Raw genomic sequence first — 14,119 nt, 5'->3', positions numbered from 1 at the left:
TAGTTAAACGTTTTCCAAATGAGCATTTTATTGCATTTCCAAAGGCACTGTAACTTATTTCTGTGCCAACATTAAAATTAAATAAACTTATGATTTAATGTCGATATGAGATGACAAATTATTCACAAATGATACAGAGGTGCCACTCATTTCCACATACAGTAACTCATCACAATTGGGTGCCACTGTGCTTTTTAATGAAAAGCTGATAAAACTTAAAATGTGGTTCGGTCATGTGTGTAGTCTGTGTGTAGACAAGGAAACAGAGGCATAGTAGCTGTTATTTTTTTATTCCAAAGTCATCCAATTTGCTATTTTCCTTACATACCCACCCATTCACTCACTCACTCACTGACCCACCCACCCATTCACACACCCAAGTCTTCCGTAAGGTGTTTGCAGAACTCGCTGCAGAACCCAGGCTGTGTGAAGTTCCCCTCGTCTTCCACGCCCAATGTAGCCTATGGGACAATAAATAATAAGCAAGCATACTTAGTATCAAAACAGAGCAACAATGTTTTTCATTGCATACTTTCAAGAAAATATTCAGGACCTGACACACAATAAATTGTTCTGGTGACTTTCTTTTTGCAACCACTGACTTCAGCAACAATTGTCAACATTCTTACACAGTATGCATACCTGGTAAGCTGTTCTTATAAGTCTCTAGACAGTGCTGGCAGCATTCCAGGCGATACAATCGTCGGAATTGTGCTTGATAGGCCGCACTGTACAGTTTCCATGGGACTACACCTGTAGGTTTCAAATTTAAGAATGATTCATTAGAGTAAAATCCCTTGTTAATGGGAATACAAACATCCTAACTCAAAGGGTATTCAAATATCATAATATGTTTTATACCTACTGTCAAGCCACTGAAAATGCGCTCGGGCACGGAATGTTTCCCTTCCGACTAAGTCCCAAAAAAAGGTGACAAACAAGTGACAGCTTTAAAAAAGCTTTGTCACCCTCGAACAGGACTACTTCTAAAAGGATATCCTCCAGGACGTCGAGGGGGATCTGTGAAAGAAATCATACAAGCACGCAAATATTATTTTACAATAGTTCTGTAATATAACAAAAACAGACAAAAATAGCATGACTTCTACATTCCAACTCCAACTGCTTAAAATGAAGCTCATTGTTTTCACATTTTTGTAGGGTACAGCACAGTAAGCACAGAGAAAAAAAGAGAAAAACAGCAGGTTCAGCTGTAAGATCAGCTACATAAATACCTGTTCAATGGAGATGGAACCCATTCCTCCTCCTCTACCATCTGTGCTTTCAACACATTGAATTTTCCTAAAAGAAATTATATTGTCACAACTATTGTAAAACTATGACATATTGTAATGGTATCACATAGAGTTGACTCCACCTGAGGGCACAGGTGTAAAACAATTTGATCACGTTGGGCACCAGACCTGGAAAAAGGCAGTCATGATACTACCAGCTTGTCAGACTGAAAGGCTTATATGCATATGGGTCAGAACAATGCATCAGAGTGATAAATATTACAGCATCAACTTTGTAAGGTGTATCAATCCCCACTAGGGTTGTAACGGTATACCGGTATGGCGGTTTATTGTGATATTGACATGTACGATTATCATATCATGCACATTTGCCTATCCGCGGTTTGGAAAAAAAAAAAAGAAACCAGATCTCACCTGCGCTGCTGTGTATATGCAACTTCTTTCCGCTTTACTGCTTAGACTCCACCCATAAATGCACAGCGGCGAAAATGTCCGATAGTGGCTGCAAATTCTAATCTCTATTTCCTGCCGAAAAAAAAATTAAAATCTGCAGTATGGGAATATTTTGGGTATCCGAAAAATGATCGTGGGGTGGATATCCAGTTTGCAAGAAATGTGGACGAACAGTGGCCGCAAAAGGAGGAAATACGTCGAACATGTTCTCCCATATTCGCGAACACCATCCCTCCGTGAAGATAAAGGTAAGTTCCATTTATAACTTAAAGCCGTATTATTTCTGTGATGCAGAGGGAATCCCGGAATCCAGTCATGTAATTGGAGTCAATTACAGTATAATTCAGATGCCACGTAAAATGTCCGATTTGATAGATAGATGGATGAATAAATCAAAATATAGCTGTGCAGCAAATTAAATCGCGATGTGCGTCTGTGAATATACAGCGCAAAAAGGCTGCCGCTTGCTCATTAACCAACTACCCCCCCCCCCCCCACACCACACACACACACACACACACACACACACACACACACACACACACACACACACAGCGGCACAGATGATTATTTTGTCCTCCAGGTTCGTGTGCCGCCCCCCATAGAATCCCTCCCGGCGCCCTCCCAACTTCATCCCTTATCGTCTCCGCTCGCCCATCCTCTAGAAAAACGCTTTATTTAGATTATTTTTGTTTTCCTCCAAGTTCGTGTGCCGCCCCCCACGTGACATGAAAAAGTGCCGCCCCGGGCGGCTGCCCCGTTCGCCCATGCCTAAAACCGCCACTGCATGATGGTCATGGTTTTTAAAGCGTCTGCTGTCTCATTCACTATGTGAAGACGTGAACACATGAACATATCCAGAGCTACTCTCAAGAGAACACTTAATGATCATTTTATAATTTTATTTAAAAGAATAATCATCAAATACACTAACTGAAAACTCATAGGTGTTTAGTACAAGTGGACACATTCTCTCACCTCAGCGGTCAAGATTGAGCCCTGAAAATCTCAACATGCTTACATTTCTTCATCATAATCTGACCTGAAAAAAAGCAAAGAAATGCATGCTGCTATGATAATCTCAGGAAAATATTAACAAACATGACCCTGCACATATTGCTCTCCCATATATGCTGTTAAAGAGGAAGGACAGTTTGATTTATTCTTGTCTAATATAAAGAGAAATAACTTATTCCTTATTTTGTTCAAATGGGAGATGCGCAGCTTTATTTTATTTATTTTTCCCCCAAAAGTTAGACTCATACTTCCATAAGTTTTTTTTATTTTCATTAAAAAAAAGTTTGTTACAATAAACCATGTTCATCCAAAAACCATATCTCTTTTTATTCATTTAAGGGTCATTGTAGCTGATGATTATACTAATAATAATGATAGTTTAATACCGTATACCACGAAACCGTGATATTTTCTGAGACGATTATCATACCGTGAAAATCTCATACCGTTACAACCCTAATCCCCACCTTCAGATCAGATCACTAAGACCAATTAATCTGACTCCATTAAATTATGCTGCTGTTTGTAATAGGGTCAGTGGTGGCCTAATGGATAGGGAAGTGCACTTGTAATCGAAAGGTGCCACTGAAGTACCCTGAGCAAGGTACCACCCCCAAGCACTGCTCTCCTCTGCAATGTCATGGTGTCATATAGGTTAAATGCAGAGTACACATTTTGTTGTTGTGCACTGTGTGCTGTGGTGTGTCAATGACAACTAATCACTTCACTTATATGCCATGCACTACGAGGCATCACAGAAAATATTTAAAAAGTATGACACAAAAGGAATTGTATTACTGATTAATGAATAGTTTGTTTCCAAGTTATAAATAATATAATAACCGATACATTAGATGTTAAAAGTTATAACACCCATAAACAATGACAACTGTATTACATGAAATGGTTGCCAATTGTTAAATGGTTTCCAAATTTGCGACTAAGAGAGCCCATGCGGCAATCAATCAAATGAGTCAATCAATATATAAACAAACAAACAAATACGGAGGAACAAAACATAAAACATGCACCTCTGAGTCTCTGATTTCCGATCGGGCACTTGTGTGCTCCAGATGTGGTAGTCCCCAGCAGTCATCACTGCACACTGGTAGATCTCCTGTCATACATATCAGACCATGCATGAAAATATTAACCAAATAAGTGTTTCACCACATTTCTGTGATACTGAGCCATCTTATGAAGCATATAACACTTTCTTAGGGTGGCTGAAGGTTGGTATACATTTAGCTGCAGATCAAGTACCCACTGCAAACATACATAAGTATACATATTCTAAAAAACATGGATGTGTTAAGGTTTTTATTAAGTTGTACAACCAGGCCCTCAAAAAATATATATTGTCTTCATACCAGGGGATGCTGCAGTTGTCATACCATGAGCTGGTGCTGCTGTTGTTGTTTGTGCTTGTTCGGCTGGTGCTTCAGCTGGTGCTGCAAAAAAGCACATTTTAAACCAAATGATTTAGAATGAGTTAAATCGGTTGTACTGCATGCATTTCTCATCAACGCTATGCTGTCTAGCATTTCTGACAGATTTGTAAGTTATAGCTTTATGATCTTTCAAATTGCAAAATAAACATGAGGAATCACCTACAATTAAAAGACAAATATAACTTCACGGCACCGGACAGCAAAATTACATAAACATGACATAAACATGACATTACCACTAATAATTTAGAATGAGGGTGGAATACATACCCAAAACTGTCTGACCATTGGAATTTAACTGTATGTCCACTCCTTTGCCCAATCTCTTCTTCATGCTTTCTATGGTTCTTGAATTTCTAGCATTGTTGTAGTGACACAAAATATTTCGCATCAAAAAGACATGCGATGAGGGAGTCATCATGTTGAGAAAATGATTGTTTTTCCTCATTCCAGCAAAGAGCTGTTCAGCACACGGGCTGTTGATCCAACCACGTAACTCTGGGACCAGTTCCACCTTTCGCAAGACATCCCTGGCATCTTTTGAGTTTGCCTCATGAAATCTATCATAAAGAGCATAATGCTCAGACGATCCAGTTATAGGGTGGCCATTTTCATCAGGAACTGGCTTCTTGGTGACTAGCCATGGCAAGCTCACTTTTATCTGTCCAGTAGTGGCACATCTGATGTTATCTTCAGTAGGCTCAAGTAACCTACCCCCATGAGGTTTGAAGGGTAATGATTCTGGATCTCTTAGGTTGGTATGTGTTGCCAACCCTCTCGCAAAATCATATAATACAATGTTTGGAAAATGTTTCATCGACAATAAAAGGTCAGCAAAGTCCCGGGGGCTCTCAGCCCTTATGTTGAACTTAACACCATACACCACAGCACAAGGACAGGTGACCACAGCCCATCCACCTGTTTAAGGAAACTGTAAATCAGAGTGCAACCATTCCAAGTAATGAAACTAAGAACTGTCTGTAAAAACGGTCTCTCAGTAATAGAACACAACTTACCAGAAGCTCCCCAGATCTGTGAAAACACCTTATCATAGCTCGCTCTGTTCTTCATTTCTTGTTGAAGTCTCGTTACCAGGTCCATCCGTGAGCCTTTGGGGTCTATGCCACACTGTCGGCACAGAGCACGCACAGCTTCCATCTATAATGAACATTAGTATAGTTGGTCTGGCGTGGTTCAAAAACACACATCTTTGACAAAACTGACAAAAATTGACTTAAGTTCAGTACCTTGAGCTTAAGAAGTTCATCAGTCAGTCGGTCCTCTGTGAGGTTAAACTCAGATTCCTCCTTTGCACTACAAGCAGAATACACTTCTTTGTATTCAGTGTTGAGTACAACATCCCTATCTCTTGTGTGAGGACCAATCCACGGAGCCCAACTATGGTAACTGGGATGGACGACAAATGGGTTTGACTTGTTGCCTTTAAATGATGTTAGAAAATATTATTAACATAACAGTACATTATTCCACGATAAACAAAGTAAATGCTAGAATACTGTCATCCCACCTAGAACATTGTGCGGACTGTACTTACTTGGGACCAACCCACGGCTGATCATTTCAAGGGAAACCATCTCCCAGAAATTTTCAACACTTACCTTTCCATCAAAAGTCTGAGATGGTTCCTCAATGCTGCTCACTAAGGAAAGCAAGACTTAAGTAAGCATGTTCCAAACAGTCATAGCTGGATATGTGGTGCTTGAAACAATGTAAGACTAAGAAAATGAATAAATGTGTTCACTTACCAGGCATGCTAAAAACGCCCTTCTCATGAAGGTCCATCACAACAGATACTGGATGATAACCACACGATACACAAGCATATGTGTAACCGAGGTCTGACAGTGCTTCAAAGCTTAAATAAGCCTGCAGGACCCTTTCCCTGGATGGATAGGTTTTACCAGAGGTCTTCTCCAACACATCCATGGCACTCCCTACTGCCTGATGAGTCTGTGAAATTGATGTATGACATTTAAAGGCTTTACAATATATTATTTTGATAAAGTATTCGTAATTGTTTTAAATGATTAAAACAACAGAACATGGTTCCTACCTGAAGTGTATTGCGTAGAAAATGGCACATGTATATGGACAGAAGTGTGTGGTCATCGAAATTGTGGACACCATCAGTCCACTCCTGGTATCGATATGCCATACCACACCTGTAGCACCATTTTCTGTACACTGAAATTCCTAATGGACACAAGCACCAGTAAATGTTACACATTTATCTTTCACCATTTTACACTGTGACATGTCTCTATACTTTGCACAGTACTAAAAGCCAGTGTATGAAATTATCTCAGTAAGCATACAAGTGTGAATTGCTGGGAAGGAGGCTAAGCTGCTGATAGTGGAAGTCATGGCTACACTGACATTTACAGTACATGTAGTGAGTAATGAAATGTTAAAATATCGATAATAAATATTTAAATAAAGAGAGAACATACCTTCTATGACATCAGTGATTGTTAGGATTTTAGCCTTAGATGTAATCAGCACAGGTTCGCTTAGAGGAGTGGGCTCTAAACATTCTGAGCAAAAGGTTTCTGATGGTATGAAGTGCACAGGGAAATGAATGGTCTTGACCACGTCTGAGGGGAAAATCGCAGGCAGTTTCTTCTTATGAAAAATGTATTGAACCATCCGCGACAGATTTTTGCCTTCAGGTGAGTATGGAGCTCCTTCTTCTAGGTCAAAACTTTCCATGTCAATTGGAAAATGTTCTGTGATGTTCTCCTCCACACTTCTGGTTTTTCTGAAGAGTGCCTGGTCTGTTTCAAATAAATGCCACTTGGCAACATATTTAGGTATGCATGACTGCCTTGGGTTCGCGCAAGGACAATGCCATGAAATGATTTTAGAATTGTACCTTACCACCACTCTGCCAAGCCGGCTGTAATAGGAGATAGTTGACTCGTATACAGAAATGTGCTTTTTGTAGGGGGGTCCACACACAGTCACCAGACAGGACAACGGGACTCCTGCATCATTTGCTTCTCTCTGACGTACCAAACACCTTTCCTTTTTGTCTTCCCCAAACCACTTGTCATGTACCATCACCTGCAAAACATCCTCTGTAAGTGATGGAGTGTCCATTCTGGCTGGAGGGCAGTACACGAGGGACTGAATGTGGTGGCACTCAAATGGACGAAGGTTTGACCTCTCTGCAAACTCTGCATTAATTCTGCAGATATCCAGCTCACACATTGTTTTTTGTTCAGGACCCCATGTCCTTTTAATGACACGTACTGGTGTGCTGGGTGCTATAAAAGACTTTGCTACTGCAAACACTCCATTTGTGTAATCAACACACTGAGCACTGAGGTGGTTCTGTGCCGTAATGTCCATTTTGATGGGAGTGTGACGTCTTCGAAGATGTATCCGTAGGTTCCGTCTATTAAGGATTAGGCCACAGCTAGTACACTTCACTGTTTTCTGCTTTCTTTGGGTGAGAGGGTGGTAGTGCTGGTGCTGCTGAGGAGCCAGGATCAGAGGAACATGAATAAAGTGAGGGGTGGAGGATGGGGACTGGGGGAGGGGGACATGCAGCTTCAGAAGCAGTAAAGGAGGGAGCAGGAGAGGCGGGAGGTGACTGATGCGCTTCCGTTGTGGTTGGCTTGGTTTCACTGATGCATTGGGATACATGATGTTTAAACTGGTCTTTGCGTATTATTGTTTGGCTGCAATAAAGACAATGAAAGTGTCCTGTGGGTCTGCAATAATTGTTGCATTTGCTGATGAAGAAACCTGCAAGACGGCAACATGAAGACCAAAGCTATCAACAGAAAAGAAAGGTATACACAGAACGGGACTGGGGGAGTGAGGTCAGGAGTAGCTGATCAGAAAGTTACAGTGTCAAACAAAACACAAACATAGGTAAATTAGCTTACCAATATTCACATGACTTCAGGGACTCCCACTAAGGAACTCCACATCATTTTGTCTATCTTGATTGTAAGAAGTGCATTCTACATTTAAGCATGTGTATGTTTTAAAACCACCAAAATCAATAGACCAATAAACATCATTAGGAATTACCTCTATGCTGTACTGCATGTCTCACGTGGCTCTGAATGTGTGTTGTAAATTTGAATTGTTGGTCAGTTGCATAAGTGCAGCATGGGCATCTGAACACACCGTCTAGGCAAAACCATGTTGCATCAGGACTGGCCTGTAAATGCGTTGGATGCTTTAAAACATAAACAATAAAACATTGTGTAAACTTACTGTTACTCTGAGGTGCACGCTCATTCTAACAACATAACATGCATGCAGAAGTAATGCAGCTTGTAAGGTTATCAGGCTGTGATATCGATAAAATATCTTATAGAGCATTCATATCATCAGCATTAACTTGAGTATCCTGAGCATCATAATATAGCCTAAACATCTGCATAATTAACAATCATAATATACTATTTTTACATAAATACCATTGAGGTTGTTGGTGTAATTTAATAATATATCGGTCACATACTCCATAACTCTTAATAAAACAATTCGGTCATCATAATCAGAAAAACTCAAAAGCACCTGTCGTAGTCTGTTTTCTACATATGCATTTGTGATAAATATTTTGCAATATTGTCATATAATTTTTAGGACATAAGGCCCAGACCTGCGGTCCCTGAAACAAAAGAGAAACAACCTAGCAGCAAAACGTACCGTCTGCGTTTTCTAGTGTTACGCCCTAAAACAAAACATATATACATGATTTATTTATTCAAATTTCATTTTAGTCTATTCAATGTGTTACCCTTCTCATGTTCTGAATCTAAGGGCATTTCAAGTCCGGAAATTTTAACTAGAGACACAATATTTAAGTAGAGGCATACCCAAGCGAAACAAGAGAAAGTGTGAAACAAGCACAACTACTTTAGCCCAAGTTTTTAAAAATGAGAAAAAGCCGTAATCAGTTTAACAGTTTTATTTCAATGTCAAAGAGAAAAAAAAACTTCACCAAAGGCGAAGATCCATCCATAGCGGCTCTGGGTCCCGTCAGCGTAGCACAAAGCTAGCGTGATCTAGGCTGCCATTATCCAAGGAGCAGGGCCAGGCGCGTGCCACCCGTTTGAACAATGCGGGCGAAATAACTGCCTTATGGGATGCGAAGCTTGCGCATGCGCAGTGACGCAGACGCGCCTTTCAAAATGGCGGCGGCAGCAACACACGCGAAAGATCGATCTCCTGTATTTTCTTAGTTTTATTCTAAATAAGATGCCCCGATTTCATTTAAATACATTTAATAGCTGTAGGAACTAGTGAGCGGTATTTAGCAACATGCTATGTTAGAATAATGCCATCAAACGTGTCTGTTAAGCATATCACAGCGGACATACACGGAGGAAACATGGGGTAGAATCAAACAGGCCACAGGCTTTGAGATAGGCTGGCTCCCCAAGCTATTGCCCCCATTTAGCCCGAATGTCATAGACCTCTCCCCCCCCCCCACATCCTGACAAAGATGTATTTAGTTGTATTTTGTTATCAGGGTGATCGTCCGTTCGCAGGCCACTTTGGCCATGTGGTGTAGTCATAAACCGTCGCGGATGTTTACCCGAAACCGGGGCATCAAACAAAGAATAAGGATTCCTTAGACAACCCATTTCAAAATATGGCAGCAACAAACGGAGTGCCCAGTTATTTCAAATAAACCATGACCTTTTTTTTAAAGTATTGAAGCACTTTTCTACCAATGTGAATAATAAACATTTTAGACAAAAAAAATCAACGAATAACGCTGGTAATTCGTTGTCAAAATGAGCGTACGGCATTAGCCCAGAAGAGGGGTGGCAATTTGCATATGTGAAAGCCTATGTGAATGAGACACAGGTCCAAAACTTTTAACTAGAGACACAATATTTAAGTAGAGGCATACCCAAGCGAAACAAGAGAAAGTGTGAAACAAGCACAACTACTTTAGCCCAAGTTTTTAAAAATGAGAAAAAGCCGTAATCAGTTTAACAGTTTTATTTCAATGTCAAAGAGAAAAAAAAACACTTCACCAAAGGCGAAGATCCATCCATAGCGGCTCTGGGTCCCGTCAGTGTAGCACAAAGCTAGCGTGATCTAGGCTGCCATTATCCAAGGAGCAGGGCCAGGCGCGTGCCACCCGTTTGAACAATGCGGGCGAAATAACTGCCTTATGGGATGCGAAGCTTGCGCATGCGCAGTGACGCAGACGCGCCTTTCAAAATGGCGGCGGCAGCAACACACGCGAAAGATCGATCTCCTGTATTTTCTTAGTTTTATTCTAAACAAGATGCCCCGATTTCATTTAAATACATTTAATAGCTGTAGGAACTAGTGAGCGGTATCTAGCAACATGCTATGTTAGAATAATGCCATCAAACGTGTCTGTTAAGCATATCACAGCGGACATACACGGAGGAAACATGGGGTAGAATCAAACAGGCCACAGGCTTTGAGATAGGCTGGCTCCCCAAGCTATTGCCCCCATTTAGCCCGAATGTCATAGACCTCCCCCCCCCCCCCACATCCTGACAAAGATGTATTTAGTTGTATTTTGTTATCAGGGTGATCGTCCGTTCGCAGGCCACTTTGGCCATGTGGTGTAGTCATAAACCGTCGCGGATGTTTACCCGAAACCGGGGCATCAAACAAAGAATAAGGATTCCTTAGACAACCCATTTCAAAATATGGCAGCAACAAACGGAGTGCCCAGTTATTTCAAATAAACCATGACCTTTTTTTTAAAGTATTGAAGCACTTTTCTACCAATGTGAATAATAAACATTTTAGACAAAAAAAATCAACGAATAACGCTGGTAATTCGTTGTCAAAATGAGCGTACGGCATTAGCCCAGAAGAGGGGTGGCAATTTGCATATGTGAAAGCCTATGTGAATGAGACACAGGTCCAAAACTTTTAACTAGAGACACAATATTTAAGTAGAGGCATACCCAAGCGAAACAAGAGAAAGTGTGAAACAAGCACAACTACTTTAGCCCAAGTTTTTAAAAATGAGAAAAAGCCGTAATCAGTTTAACAGTTTTATTTCAATGTCAAAGAGAAAAAAAAACACTTCACCAAAGGCGAAGATCCATCCATAGCGACTCTGGGTCCCGTCAGCGTAGCACAAAGCTAGCGTGATCTAGGCTGCCATTATCCAAGGAGCAGGGCCAGGCGCGGGCCACCCGTTTGAACAATGCGGGCGAAATAACTGCCTTATGGGATGCGAAGCTTGCGCATGCGCAGTGACGCAGACGCGCCTTTCAAAATGGCGGCGGCAGCAACACACGCGAAAGATCGATCTCCTGTATTTTCTTAGTTTTATTCTAAACAAGATGCCCCGATTTCATTTAAATACATTTAATAGCTGTAGGAACTAGTGAGCGGTATTTAGCAACATGCTATGTTAGAATAATGCCATCAAACGTGTCTGTTAAGCATATCACAGCAGACATACACGGAGGAAACATGGGGTAGAATCAAACAGGCCACAGGCTTTGAGATAGGCTGGCTCCCCAAGCTATTGCCCCCATTTAGCCCGAATGTCATAGACCTCTCCCCCCCCCCACATCCTGACAAAGATGTATTTAGTTGTATTTTGTTATCAGGGTGATCGTCCGTTCGCAGGCCACTTTGGCCATGTGGTGTAGTCATAAACCGTCGCGGATGTTTACCCGAAACCGGGGCATCAAACAAAGAATAAGGATTCCTTAGACAACCCATTTCAAAATATGGCAGCAACAAACGGAGTGCCCAGTTATTTCAAATAAACCATGACCTTTTTTTTAAAGTATTGAAGCACTTTTCTACCAATGTGAATAATAAACATTTTAGACAAAAAAAATCAACGAATAACGCTGGTAATTCGTTGTCAAAATGAGCGTACGGCATTAGCCCAGAAGAGGGGTGGCAATTTGCATATGTGAAAGCCTATGTGAATGAGACACAGGTCCAAAACTTTTAACTAGAGACACAATATTTAAGTAGAGGCATACCCAAGCGAAACAAGAGAAAGTGTGAAACAAGCACAACTACTTTAGCCCAAGTTTTTAAAAATGAGAAAAAGCCGTAATCAGTTTAACAGTTTTATTTCAATGTCAAAGAGAAAAAAAAACACTTCACCAAAGGCGAAGATCCATCCATAGCGACTCTGGGTCCCGTCAGCGTAGCACAAAGCTAGCGTGATCTAGGCTGCCATTATCCAAGGAGCAGGGCCAGGCGCGTGCCACCCGTTTGAACAATGCGGGCGAAATAACTGCCTTATGGGATGCGAAGCTTGCGCATGCGCAGTGACGCAGACGCGCCTTTCAAAATGGCGGCGGCAGCAACACACGCGAAAGATCGATCTCCTGTATTTTCTTAGTTTTATTCTAAACAAGATGCCCCGATTTCATTTAAATACATTTAATAGCTGTAGGAACTAGTGAGCGGTATTTAGCAACATGCTATGTTAGAATAATGCCATCAAACGTGTCTGTTAAGCATATCACAGCGGACATACACGGAGGAAACATGGGGTAGAATCAAACAGGCCACAGGCTTTGAGATAGGCTGGCTCCCCAAGCTATTGCCCCCATTTAGCCCGAATGTCATAGACCTCTCCCCCCCCCCACATCCTGACAAAGATGTATTTAGTTGTATTTTGTTATCAGGGTGATCGTCCGTTCGCAGGCCACTTTGGCCATGTGGTGTAGTCATAAACCGTCGCGGATGTTTACCCGAAACCGGGGCATCAAACAAAGAATAAGGATTCCTTAGACAACCCATTTCAAAATATGGCAGCAACAAACGGAGTGCCCAGTTATTTCAAATAAACCATGACCTTTTTTTTAAAGTATTGAAGCACTTTTCTACCAATGTGAATAATAAACATTTTAGACAAAAAAAATCAACGAATAACGCTGGTAATTCGTTGTCAAAATGAGCGTACGGCATTAGCCCAGAAGAGGGGTGGCAATTTGCATATGTGAAAGCCTATGTGAATGAGACACAGGTCCAAAACTTTTAACTAGAGACACAATATTTAAGTAGAGGCATACCCAAGCGAAACAAGAGAAAGTGTGAAACAAGCACAACTACTTTAGCCCAAGTTTTTAAAAATGAGAAAAAGCCGTAATCAGTTTAACAGTTTTATTTCAATGTCAAAGAGAAAAAAAAACACTTCACCAAAGGCGAAGATCCATCCATAGCGGCTCTGGGTCCCGTCAGCGTAGCACAAAGCTAGCGTGATCTAGGCTGCCATTATCCAAGGAGCAGGGCCAGGCGCGTGCCACCCGTTTGAACAATGCGGGCGAAATAACTGCCTTATGGGATGCGAAGCTTGCGCATGCGCAGTGACGCAGACGCGCCTTTCAAAATGGCGGCGGCAGCAACACACGCGAAAGATCGATCTCCTGTATTTTCTTAGTTTTATTCTAAACAAGATGCCCCGATTTCATTTAAATACATTTAATAGCTGTAGGAACTAGTGAGCGGTATTTAGCAACATGCTATGTTAGAATAATGCCATCAAACGTGTCTGTTAAGCATATCACAGCGGACATACACGGAGGAAACATGGGGTAGAATCAAACAGGCCACAGGCTTTGAGATAGGCTGGCTCCCCAAGCTATTGCCCCCATTTAGCCCGAATGTCATAGACCTCTCCCCCCCCCCCCACATCCTGACAAAGATGTATTTAGTTGTATTTTGTTATCAGGGTGATCGTCCGTTCGCAGGCCACTTTGGCCATGTGGTGTAGTCATAAACCGTCGCGGATGTTTACCCGAAACCGGGGCATCAAACAAAGAATAAGGATTCCTTAGACAACCCATTTCAAAATATGGCAGCAACAAACGGAGTGCCCAGTTATTTCAAATAAACCATGACCTTTTTTTTAAAGTATTGAAGCACTTTTCTACCAATGTGAATAATAAACATTTTAGACAAAAAAAATCAACGAATAAC

General features: G+C 41.3%; 2 long non-coding RNA genes across 2 annotated transcripts; both read right to left on the bottom strand.

Moving 5' to 3' along the window:
- Positions 1 to 307: 307 nt before the first annotated feature.
- On the bottom strand, positions 308 to 1,435 carry LOC140591780 (uncharacterized). The gene is made up of 4 exons (XR_011992085.1): positions 1,236 to 1,435; positions 866 to 1,020; positions 643 to 753; positions 308 to 461 (listed from the first exon to the last, which is right to left on the bottom strand). It is a non-coding gene; the product is annotated as an uncharacterized lncRNA (long non-coding RNA).
- A 1,220-nt stretch (positions 1,436 to 2,655) lies between these two features.
- On the bottom strand, positions 2,656 to 5,020 carry LOC140591781 (uncharacterized). The gene is made up of 4 exons (XR_011992086.1): positions 4,448 to 5,020; positions 4,097 to 4,177; positions 3,758 to 3,843; positions 2,656 to 2,751 (listed from the first exon to the last, which is right to left on the bottom strand). It is a non-coding gene; the product is annotated as an uncharacterized lncRNA (long non-coding RNA).
- Between the last annotated feature and the right edge of the window lie 9,099 nt (positions 5,021 to 14,119).

Source organism: Paramormyrops kingsleyae, chromosome 6 (genome assembly GCF_048594095.1).
Source record: "Paramormyrops kingsleyae isolate MSU_618 chromosome 6, PKINGS_0.4, whole genome shotgun sequence".
NCBI classification, from domain to species: domain Eukaryota; kingdom Metazoa; phylum Chordata; class Actinopteri; order Osteoglossiformes; family Mormyridae; genus Paramormyrops; species Paramormyrops kingsleyae.
The sequence above is the reverse complement of the archived record's forward strand: the minus strand, read 5'-3'. Positions and strand labels throughout refer to the sequence as shown.